Consider the following 10,961-nt stretch of genomic DNA (forward strand, 5'->3'; position numbering starts at 1 on the left):
TTGGGTTAGGCAAGTACAGTAAATTCTAACTGCAGGCAGCTGGGGGGTTTACACAATCAGTTACAAGGTCATTGTTTACAGAGTACAGATTTTTCTATTAAGGGCGAGGTTTACAAAGTACAAGCTTTTTACTCTATAGACAGGAATGAGTCTTGAAACAGCGTTTTCATAATAACTTTTCATATTTTTGAGGCCCACTACTACAGAGACCATTCCTCTCCCGAGTTCCAGTTCAGGAGGCACATGACTGAAGAGCGTCAGTCTCGACCTACCCTGGCCCTCACGGCGGCAGCGGCTCTCGGCAGGCTGTCGTCAGGCTGTCTGCCCTTCTCCCACACAACAATGGGCTGCGGCTCTCCCGAGATCATACACAGGCGGAATTTTCCACCCGCACAGGCTGGGGGAAGCACAGAAATCACGCGGGCATCCCTGATCCCCTGAGCCTGCCTTCACAGTGGCCACAGACAGCTAGCACGGTGCTAGCAGTGGCACGTAAATAGAAAGGAATTTTCTTTCTTAAGTACCTTGCTCCTGCTCTAGGCAAACACCAAAGGCAGATAGGAATTCTGCCGGGCATGAAACACAGCTGAGAGCACGTGCACTTGGCAGGGGTGGGGACAATCAGGCAGCAGGTGTTTTTCCTCCCTGGGCATCAAAAAGGCTGTGGCAGGTGTTAGTTGCCCCAGGCTGGACCCCTGCACTGGGCTGTTTCCCCAACCGGCTGCCAGCCTCTGGCACGGGGTAGATCAGAGCCTCAGATCAGTTCAGGTTGGTTGGAGCTGCATCCATTTGCAACTCCACGGAGCTAATCGCACCCCGGCACAGGGTAGGAATCCCTTTCTTTCTTATCCGAAGATGTGAGGCCCCCACCCCTAACCCATGGCTTGTCCTGGAGCTGCTCCCTGCCTCTTCCAGCAGTCACAGAGTGCCATTCTACTGGGAAGCCAATGGTCCAAACCAGGGACACCAAATCTGTTACCGAAAGCTCAGCACTTGTCCACAAGGCCAAATCAGAAGAATGAGGACAAGTGGTTTGGGAGGAAGGAAAGAGACATTTTATTACTTTGCCAGCAAAGGAGGAGGATGGAGACTCCTGTCTGAAATGGCGCCGTCCTCATAATAAGCAGAAGTACAGAGCTTTTAAAGGATTTGTTCTCAGCTTCAGGCAATTACTGGTCAACCACAGTTGGTGACTCTGATTGTCCCCTCTCCACTGAGGACAGTCCCAGGACCTCCACCCAGGACCTCCCTTTACCAGGTGGAGGCTGAGCCATCTCCTGTTGCACAAATAACAAAAAACTTACCCTGGCCCTCCCAACCACTGGCCTGAGGCGGGGATGCAGGTTTTAGTTCTCAAAAAGGAGTGGCTGGTGTTTTAAAGAGACAGGAAATACTTTTGCCATTTCTTCAGGCCATTCCCTCTGTTACACTGGTGGCTGTTTCCACACAGGAGACTGAGATCTGCAGTAGAAAGCAAAGCATCGAGCACTCAGCAGAGCCAGCAACAGCCACGGTAGACATTTGGCCCCATTCACTGTCACCATCACCTCCGCGCAACCAGGGTGGGGCAGGGGCCGCAGCCAGGGGAGGGTCAGGGTGTCTCTGTAACTTTTTCTAGTTATAGTTCCCATCGTTCTGTTTGTTGTTTCATCTGTGGACCCGTTCCCTGCTCAGTTGCTGAATCTGCAGAGGAGACTAACTTTACAGTGCACAGGGGCGCCTTCCACTGACTGGTCACTGAGCTAAAACATCCAGAGACCACGGGCCACGAGCCCAGCAGCAAGGCTAAGGACCATCCCACCGCCACATGCATCCATCCAAGCACAGCCACACCCTACCCTCCCTTGGTCTGGTCTGGCCCTTCGTTCCTGTCACAGCCGTTAGTTGGGCCTGGTTGGTGCTGGCTTAGGCCTTGGTTGGTCCTGGTCTTTATCTTGGCATTTGGCCTTGTCTCAACGTGGCTCATCTAAGCCTTGGATTTGATCTTGGCCTTGGTTTTGATTTTGAATTGGCCCTTGGTCCCAGGCCTTATTCTGCTCTGTACAGACAGGTTTATAAATGGCAGGGAAGAACAGGAGATGGCGACTAGGAAGGGGAAGTTGGTTGTGGTGTGAGGTTAGCTGCAAGGGACACAGGCCTTGTCCTATCCCAAGCACTTGGAAGGCCGCCATCCATGCTATCCACTCAATTCTCAAAGACTTTTTATAATTAAAATGCACAGTGCTAGTGAGTGTGAGATGAAAGAGTTTTCTTCAAACATAGGGTTGAGAATCGAAGTTGGTAAAGTCAGGAAAGTAATTTGGCACGGTGTGTCAGGAAGCCAGAAAAACATTCATACTGTTTGTCCCAGTAAGTGCAACCCAATGATATTATCTTTAGGAAATAAGCTGTTCCTGGAGCAGCACCCCACCCACCCACCCACCATTCACTCAAGGTTTATGGCAGGCAGCGTGCTAGGTTCTCAGACTGCTGCGTGAGAGAAAAAAAGAAATTTCTCTGCCATGATAAAACTTCCATCATAGCGCAAGGAGACGGAGAAGGAATGACCAGAACGAGTGAGTGGCTTACATGGAAAAAAGGAGTGCTGGGGACAAAGTGGGCTGAGCTGTCCTCTGGGCACAGTGGGCAGGAGGCTGCACTTTTCAGTGGGGTGGTCAGGCTGGGCCCTGGACGGGGCCATGTGAGCAAAACCAGGAAAGCACGTGAGGAATTGATTATGTGGGGATCTGCAAAGGAAGAGAAAGCAGCCTGTGCAGAGAGTGTCTGGAACGTTCCAGCATCAGGGAGGTGGGAGGTGGGAGGTATGAGAGGGAGTACAGAGGACACCTGGCCTTGCAGGCCAGTGACAGGTGCTGCCTTGTCCCAGCAGGGAGGTCACTATGGGCCTGGGAGGGGCAGTGGCCACAGCCCACCTCCCCAGCATCATTTGCTGAGATACCCAGATGGGTATAAGGGAAGCGTGTGTGGAAGGAGGCTGTGACTCCATCCAGGTAGAGAAGGTGCCAGTGGGAGCTGTGACTATATGCCAACACAGTGGGGGGTAGAACCAGCAGGAGTCCCTCAGAAACATCAGCCTGGGCCCCAAACCATGGGGAATTCTGCAGCCTTTAGGTGTGGCTTCCACTCATATGGTTAGTGCCTCTGCGTCCTGTTCAGTGAGGAGTGTGTGTTTGTGTGTGTGCACACTTACACACACGACAGATGGATACAGACCCAAGATGAGCTTGTCCAGGTAAAAAAACTACCCAGAAACCTCACAGGAGGGGAGATGCTGATGCCACAACCCAGTCTGGGAAGGTGAGAAGGTGGTACCTGTTTTCCTCTGGGTTCAAGTTTGCTGAGCCTTCCGGATTCTAGCTGTATGTGTACTCACTCACTCAGGGAGTGCAAGAACCCAGAGCCCCAGGCTGACAGGTGGCAGCAGTGGTGGGCAGGGGGAGCACACCTGGAGAGGAGGCTCCAGGCCCCGGAGCAGGGCTGCAGGGAGTGACGTGTGGCCCGAGCTGGCTGGAGCTGGTGGGGACTCCAGAGGAAGCCCTGCAGGAGAACAGGGAGGGTTCTGGCTTCCAAAGCCAGAGTCAGAAAATAGAACTTGACCCTGAGAACAGTGGAGCCACAGGGGACTTGAGGCTCTGGGAGGAATGTCTGGTGACAAATGCTCTGTATTTGGTGCTAAACAAAGTCTTCCGGAGGCCTTTGTTCTGGACGGGGCTCCTGCATGCCCGGCTGACCAGACTGAGCGCCACGAGTCCTTTTAGGAGCTGAGGGTTTATACGGCCTGCGAATATGGCTGCACTTGAAGAGATCTAGGTTACCTTGAGGCATCTCTTCTGCATCTATCCCCACCAGGTCTCTCCCACGGGGGCACAGTTAAATACCTACACCCCTGGTTTAACCAGGCCTTTCTCCTTCCCCTTCAGGCTGCTTCTTTCACTCTGTCCCATGAAGCACCTTCCTTATTGTGGCTGGCCCCCTAATCACTATTGCTTTTATAAACGAACCAGGTTGTTTTACCAACAGATATCCTTGTTCCGGTGCTGAACAATGAGAGGCTCCTAGGTTGGAGGGATCTGCACAGCCCCTCTTCCTGCTAATCAGAAGAGAGACGTCTGGACTAGTACTTTCGCTGCATGGCCCGGCCTGTCACCCAGTGGTGCCTAGCTCTAACAGACCTCAGTGGGTATAGCCTCTCCCCTTTCTCCTTTGCCCCTCAGCCACGTGGTCGTCACCTGGGGAAACCCAGCTCAGACAGATCCCAGTTTCTCCCCTTCCCACCACTTTTGCCCCTCAGCCACATGGTCCGGGTAATTCCCTGGGGAAAGCCAGCTCTAACTACCCCTGCTGACAAAGTCTCTCCTTTCTTTAATCCCCTGCCCCTTACTTTCCCTCCTAACACCCCTTTGGGGTGCATTCTCTCAAATTGGGACGAGTTTGATCCAGACACTCTAAGGTTTGATCTTATTCTTCACAACCGCCTGGCCACAGCGCAAGCTGGACAGCGGAGAACAGTGGCCACCACATGGGACTCTAAGTCACCCACCATCTTACATCTTTTGCAAGAGGGAAGAAGAATGGGCTGAAATACCCTATGTATAAGCTTTCTTTTCTTTATGGGAGAATCCTCAGTGGTGCAAGGCGTGTACAAAGCCAAGTAAGACGATGGTGTTAAAAGATCTCTCCGGTTCCCACCTGTTCGGAGCTGCCAGGCCTGAAGGGGGCCCTAAAAAGGGAAGGTGGTACAGTGTCTATCTCCGCCACAGGCAATATTTTATTATATTAATTCTGCTAATTGGTATTGTGATACTTCATCTATGTGTCAACTTGGCTAGGCTGTGGTGCTCAGTCGCTTGGTCAAATGCCAGTCTGGAAGTTGCTTTGATAAGGTGTTTTGTAGATATGATTAGCATTGAAAGCATCATGCTTCAAGTAAAGCAGCCTGTCCCCACGATGAGGGTGGTCCTCACCCAATTGGCTGACGGCCTGGAGAGGAAGACTGAGGTTTCCCGGAGAAGAAAACTAACTCGGCCTCGAGACTGCAGCATGGACCTGCCTGGGTTCCCTGCCCTTGCCGGCCCCCACAGTTGCATGAGCTAATTCCTTAAAATCTCTGAGCCCGGTGGATGGAGACAGAGACAGAGACACAGAGGTCGAGTGAGCTTTCCTGTTGATTCTCTGCTCTGCAGAGCCCACGAGCACAGGCATGTTTTACCAGAGACATTAGGCATTTCCCCACAGTTTCCCATACCTCCTCCCTTGGGATCTGAGGTGCTTGGGGGATAGGCAGGGTGGGGAGTCCCCCAGGGTGTGGGAGGAAAAGCTATGGAGATGAGGGAAAAGCGGTTGGGTTTGTTTCCCAGAAGCCAGATGAGATTAAAGTAGCAGGGAGGGCCTTGTGGGGAAGAAAGCTCCAGAGACCCTCCTCTTGGCCTGAGCTCCATGACCCACCCAGGGCCAGGCTCCTCCCGGGGCAGAAAGGCCAGCAGCTGCCCAGAGGAGGGCACAGGGGCTCCGCGGGCTCAGGCAAAAGCACAGCAAGTGGTGCCTGGTGCCAGGACAGGAGGGGACATGAGGCAAACCCAAGTGCCTCCCTTCAGAGGCCAGCAGGGCTCCCAGGCACAGCCACCCACACCCCTGTGACTCTGTGCCAGCCACATGGATTTGGGGCTGTCTGTGGCGGCACTTGACATGATCTACTCGTGGGTTTCCAGACAGAGAGAATGGAAATACCAGATGCCCGGTTAAATGTGAATCTCAGATAAACAGCAAGGAACTATTTTTACCAATACTTGGGATATATTTTTATACTAAAAGTTATTATTTATCCGAAATTCAAATTTAGCACGGTATCTTGCTCCAGTTACCCTGATCAGCACACCAAGTCCAGGAAGACAGAGCTATGGTCGTCACACTGTGGCAAGTGAGAGGGTCAAAGACGTCTTGGACCGAGACATCTGGCACAGCTGGCCAGCATGCGAAGGCCAGGACCTGGTCACAGGCTGGCTGCTCGCGGCATGGCAGGGCCAGGCCTGACCCTGGGCGGGGATGGTCATCTACCCAGGATGTGATGAGGCCAGCAGAGCAGGGGCCACCACCACTGAAGGTGCCCCTGGCAACTAACACTCTCCCATCTCCAGCTCCACTTGGCCCCCCTCCCAGCACAGGTGGGTGCTCTGGGAAGATTTGGGGGAACTTTCTCTCTGTCTGGAGCTTCAGTCCTGAAGGACCCCCTCCCACTGATGCAGGAGGCATCAGAGGAGCCCAGGCAGGGCGCAGATGGCAGGACAGCTGATGGCCATAGCCACCCTGCCTCCCCCATGACCATCCCAGTGGCTCTGTGGTGTCCCTACTCAGATGTCCCCTAGAGCCCTGTGGCAAGAGTTCCAGGGACTGTGTGGGGCCCCAGTTGCTGGCTGGACACTCGAGCCCCCAGGAACATTCCCCAGGGCCAGGGTACTGACTGGTATTTTGCTGAGAGCTGAGGTCAGAGCAGCGAGGTGGGTGGCCCTCGGGACTAGCAAAAACAGAAAGTGCTGAGTGAGTGAGCACAGGGATGTTTATTGACCTTGAGAGGGGCCGTGTGTGGGAGGCCTGCAGGGCCCCCAGAGACCCGGTTCCTCCCTTGCTTGGACAGAGGCAGGGCTGTGGCTCCTCAGTGAGTGAGTGGCAAAGTAGGGCGGAGCCTTGGACTCCTGCTGTGGCCTGTGGTCTTCCTGTGGCCCCAGGGTCAGCGACAGGGCCCCTAGCTCTGAGGCCAGGTGGATTAAATGCAGCAGCGTTGCAGCAAGTGCAGGCTGGAGGCCCCAGGCCAGAGGATGGGCTAGTCCACACAGGGGTTGTTAACTCTGCACCCTAGGAACCCACCTGGTGCCAGAGCCCCCTGACAGGGAAGCCCCCACCTCTGCCCTGACCACTTCCTTCCCCTAAGGTTGTGGCTGAAAACCCAGCCCTGAATCCATGTAACTAAGCGCTAAAGCGGTCCCAGGCTGAGGAGCCGCCATGCTCTGGGACAGAAGAGGGGCCATGGGGGGAGGGGATGGGGAAGGCCCTCATAGCAGGGCCCAGAGGACCGACCCCAGGCTGAGCAGGACCCCCACAGACAGGGTCCAGGTGCTGCCCACCACCAGGACGCCCGAATTGCAGAGGTCTCCCTTGCAGCAAGATATCTTGGCGCTCATCGGGTACAATTTCGGAGTTACAGAGTCTTCCTCCGGGCAGATGGGAAGGCAGAGCTTGTTCTCCACTCTCACTTCCTGAGACTCTGCAAGAGAGGGGGAGGTGAGCACCGTAGCCCCCCAGTCCCCAGGGCCCTGCTGCAGGGGCATCTCAGTATCTCAAAGGCTATGGTCAGCACAGGAGTCCAAACACCAGAGATGTCAGGACCAAGGCCACCCAAGTCCTTTGGCCACAAGGACGCTGAGGCTGAGATGGGCAGTGAAGGCCAGGGGTCGCCCAGGGAACCAGCAAGAAAGGCAGCAGGCCCCCCAGGCGGAGCTCTTTCCTTAGGCAGCCCCGCCCTGGCCCCCCACTGTGGGAAGTGAGCAGGCTGTGAGGGCAGTTGTCCAGGGCACCAGGCTCCGGGACAGGTCTCATCTCGCTGAAGGCATGGCATGGACACAAAGCTCCGGGGCAGCCCTTCTTCATCCTCCCACGGCCCTGCTGATACTCCACCATTCCAGAGTCATTCCTTCAGCTTGAAGCCACCATCTCCCGGCTCCTCCCGTCACATGCACAACTCACTAAATGCTCATGGCCCACCTCCCTCCCTCATTGAGCACGTGAGATCCCCCACATGGGGTGAGGATGAGGGGCAGTGGCTGTTTGGGGGCCCAGGCAGCCGCAGTGGGTCGGGGTGTGAGTCTGCCAGAGGGAAGCAAGGGCCCTGCTGTTGGGTGCTGGGAGGCGGAGGGATGGCTTCCCTGATGAGGGGCCACATGCTGTTGAACCTGGAGGCTCATCTGCCTCTATAGACCCACAGCACCCTGGAGCCCAGGCCCCTCAGCCCTGCCGCTCTCCCACTCCCCCCTGCACAGGCCCTGCCACCAGTGCCCACCCCACCCCTCTCTCCCCTCAGGAGCCACACACCAGCCCCCAGAGCACTGGCAGGGTTGAAGGGGGACCTTGGTCCACAAAGCAGAGATTCCTCCAAGAAGCACCCACCCCAGGCACTCACCCACAATGGTGGTCACTTCCTGGGAGACACAGACCCCATCTGGGAAGGCGCACGTGACCGCAGGGCAGGAGTTCCCGGAGATGCCCCCCGGGCAGTGGTAGCAGCGCAGACCCTGGGCTGGAGGAGAGGGCATGGTCAGGTCAGGCCCCAGGGAGGCGCCCTCTGGTCCCAGCACGCAGACTGTCCTGGTGGGTGACCACAGCAGGTGCCAGGACATGTGAGAATACCCCTGGTGAGCACCTGCACCCACAAGCACACTCACTATCACAGCAAATCCTTGGCCAGCACCCGTGACTGGTGCGGCGGACCCACACACCTGCCTGCGAAACATAGCCTGGCAACCCTCAAACTCAACCCCCTTGATCGAGATGCACTGGCAGGCAGTGCCCAATCCCAAACACACACCCTCGCCCAGCACCCTGAGCGTCCTCAGACAAGTGCACAGCCAGCGCACGTGGTCATGAACACTGAGCAGGCACCAGAGGAGCACACCAGCCATCGCGGGCATCGACTAACATAGCAGCCCACAGCCAACCCCCTTCAGCATGCAGGACATCTGAGCACACCCACCCGCAAAACACCAATCCCAGCACACTGTGGAGACACCGGGAACACACTGGAAATGCAAATTTCCTAGAACTCTCTCCAGTGCTGCCCAGCTCACCTCTCTCTGCACACAGCAGGGCCGCCAACAGGACCAGAGCAAAGGTCTTCATGACGTGGGGACAGCTCATTCTAGGGTGAGGGATGCAGAGACAAAAGTTCTGAGTGCTAGAGCAGCCCTCAACCACCCAGCACCTGGGAGCTGGCATCCCAGTCCCAGACAGGAGCAGTGTCTGGAGCGTCCCGCACTCTCTCCCACTCTGTCCTCCCAAGGCCAGCTCTGCCTCCTAACAACCTTCCCCCCATCCCCCCCTCCGTTCCTTCCTCCCCATCCGGCCACCCTAACCCAGAGCCCTCCACCCTGTCCTTCCACCAGCACCCTCCCAGGCCTGGCCCACATCTGCTCGCCTGCCTCCCTCTGGCCAGCCTGGCAAACTCTAAGGAACAGCAGCAGTCTCCAGGCAGTGAGCACCTGCCCCAGAGAGTGGCTCCTCCCCTTGGGCCGTTCTTCATTGGCCGGAGCCAGCACGCCCAGATGACTTTCCGCTTCACAGAAACTTTGGACAAAAGCAGGAAGTGACTCCAGGCCACTTGCTTCCCCCCCCACCAAAGTCTTAACATTAGGGAGTACAAATGTTTTTGGTTACATGGATCGCTTTTGTAATGCTGAGTCAGGGTCATGAGTGTGTCCATCACCCAGATAGTGCTCATTGTACCCACGGGAGGGTTATTTGGGAGGCTACAGGACTTAGTGATGGACAGAATGGGTGAGGGGAGTGACCCTCTGAGACAACTGGCTTTGAGCCTGAGTGACGGGGGTTTGCATTTGCAGAGCTGGAGAAGCCGAGTCAAAGGTGGGGCCTGGTGCAAGGGCGGCTCTCACGCTCTGCTCCAAACCCTTGCCAGGGTCCCTAAAGCAGCCAGTAAGTGATGTGCGAGTTATTCATTCATCCATCATAATCTTCACAGGGATTACTTACAACGATGAATCGTCGGCTTGAAATGACTTTGAGCCGATCCTTCTTTCTCTGGGGCGTTTCCTTCCTGATTTCTGTGGCCCTCTGGCCCATCCCCCACCTTCTGGGCCTTTGGGTCGGGGATCGCTCTTCCTCATTCACGGTAATGGGACTGAGAAAAGTCTATTGAGTAAGGGGAGGAAAGGGTGGGGGCAGAGATGCTGGGGGCGCCAGGCACTGAGCACAAAGCAAAGACGGGGCCTCTGACTTTCGATTTCCCAGATCCCAGAGAGGAGGATGTGGCGAAAAAGGCCCACAAGTTGTCAGCTCATCTCAGAGGGTTTTCCCCACCTCTGTTCCAGTCACAGCTCTCCAGCGTATTTTAAACATGACATGCGCAATCTGTCTGGCTTTTTCCTCTTGACACCGTGGGGGCATTTGGCCACCTCTACTTCACCTCTGCAATAACAGAAGCCTCTGGTGGCTGCTGAATTTTATGTTTCTTTGCATCCTGACTCATTACTGATCGTTTTCCAAATTTATTATTTTTATTATTTATTCTCTAAACTTTCCAGCCATACTATCATATCATTTACTGATTTTACATATTTTTTCAATTTAATGCCTTGAATTGTTTAATTTTTTCTAATTGCGTTGATGAATACTTCTGAATGAATTTAAAATAGTTGTGAAAATGCTTTTAGCATTTTTATGTAAGATATTGACTTTAAGAAATTATAGACTTTCTTGAATATCTTTAATTAAGAAAGGATATTTAATTTATTCAAAGGTATTTTCAAATTCTGTTCATTTATTCACATGATCTATCTATTAATATGATGAATTATATTAATGAATTACCTAATATTTAATTATCACCAAAGTCCTGGAATACATCCTATTTTGTTATAGTGTATTATTTTCTTAACGTGCTGGTGGATACTGTTTGTTCATATTTATTTAAGATTTTTGCATTGATATATTGAAGAACTATTGGTCTGTGATTTTCCTATTTTTAAAGCTTTTATTAGGTTAGTTATCAATATTATGCTGCTTTATTTAAAAATTTGGAAATATTCTCTCATTTTTTATGTTCTCAGACAATGTATGCATCAGGAGAAAATCTGGTCTTTAAAGGTTTTGTAGAATTTTTTGTGCAAAATAGTCTGATCTTGGCCCTTTTTTCTGGGATAGTTTCTCATGCTAGGTATTTCTCTACGTTCCACTGAAAT

At 53.7% G+C, this 10,961-nt stretch overlaps 2 long non-coding RNA genes across 3 annotated transcripts; both read right to left on the bottom strand.

Annotated features, from left to right (window-relative positions):
- Positions 1–6,535: 6,535 nt before the first annotated feature.
- LOC105813353 lies at positions 6,536–8,235 on the bottom strand. Its single transcript, XR_001137658.1, has 2 exons — positions 8,171–8,235; positions 6,536–7,258 (listed from the first exon to the last, which is right to left on the bottom strand). It is a non-coding gene; the product is annotated as an uncharacterized LOC105813353 (long non-coding RNA).
- On the bottom strand, positions 8,226–9,247 carry LOC105813352. Of its 2 annotated transcripts, none has more exons than XR_001137656.1 (3): positions 9,172–9,247; positions 8,835–8,905; positions 8,226–8,287 (listed from the first exon to the last, which is right to left on the bottom strand). It is a non-coding gene; the product is annotated as an uncharacterized LOC105813352 (long non-coding RNA). The 2 variants fall into 2 exon arrangements; XR_001137657.1 differs by having other exon boundaries at positions 9,153–9,176.
- Between the last annotated feature and the right edge of the window lie 1,714 nt (positions 9,248–10,961).

This window comes from Propithecus coquereli, unplaced genomic scaffold, assembly GCF_000956105.1.
Source record: "Propithecus coquereli isolate 6110/MARCELLA unplaced genomic scaffold, Pcoq_1.0 Scaffold28, whole genome shotgun sequence".
Taxonomy (NCBI): Eukaryota; Metazoa; Chordata; class Mammalia; order Primates; family Indriidae; genus Propithecus; species Propithecus coquereli.